We start from the raw sequence: 1077 nt of genomic DNA on the forward strand, positions 1-1077 counted from the left end.
ATTCTAACCAATGTAGTCTACAGATTCAATGTAATGCCTATCAAAATACCAATAATATTCTTCAAAGAAATAGAGCAAACAATCCTAAAATTTAGATGAGACAACAAAAGCCCCCAAAGAACAAAAGCAATCCTGAGCAAAAGAACAAAGTTGTAGGCGTCACATCACTTGACTGGCTCTGTCTCCTCTGCTTCTCTTTCAAGTCACGTTTTTCTCTATGACTTTAAACTAGCATAAAACATAAGTTACTGGGAGCCTTTCATAAATGGAAGTGTAGTATACACCCTATATACTGTTGTTTAAATCCAATAATACTAAAAGTTTACTCAGTATATTGACATTTAGTCCTATTATACCTGAAATAAATGCTTATAATTTTTAAAATGTATTGTGTTTGCCTTTTCCCACTCAATCTTATCGTATGATTGCCTGTGCTACTAAAAGTATTGTCTTTGGATACTTAGGATACAAAAATCATACTTAGACTTCTCTTGAAAAACGAAAGCATGCTTCTTCTTTTTCAATCATAGATGTATTCAATGTCACAAAATTAAGAATTGCAAATCAGTTAAGTCTGGTTAAAACAACTATGTTCACACATTTGAATCTAGAGAATCAATTTTTCATGAAGCCTAAGACTCTCCAAATTTGGTTGTCATTTTCTTGCAGCATGGTATGTGAGCTAAGCTTGCATCTGATTTATTGTACATCAGCTCCAATAGACAATATACTGATATCACTTGTCTCATTCTATCAAAGTAAACATTGCATTTGCACGGAATCTGTACATAAGAATATTTTATGAGTGACTAACTCAAATCTCTGTTTTAATAGAATCAGAAGTGACACACCTGGCATGTATTGGTAGCAATAAATTACAGTACTTTTCAGAAATGTGCTTTAGTAGTTGGGAGAATAAATTTTTAAATGACATGCAAGAAAAATATTTCACCAATTTCCTAATTATTTAAATTGCAATTTTTCAAGCTAGATTTCAAACAGCATAATCATCAGATGTTTTATGCATGGCTATTGAACATTATGAGATACACTGCAGTAGATAATGATAAAAGTTAA

The sequence above is a fragment of the Propithecus coquereli genome, unplaced genomic scaffold, assembly GCF_000956105.1.
Source record: "Propithecus coquereli isolate 6110/MARCELLA unplaced genomic scaffold, Pcoq_1.0 Scaffold97, whole genome shotgun sequence".
Classification (NCBI taxonomy): Eukaryota; Metazoa; Chordata; class Mammalia; order Primates; family Indriidae; genus Propithecus; species Propithecus coquereli.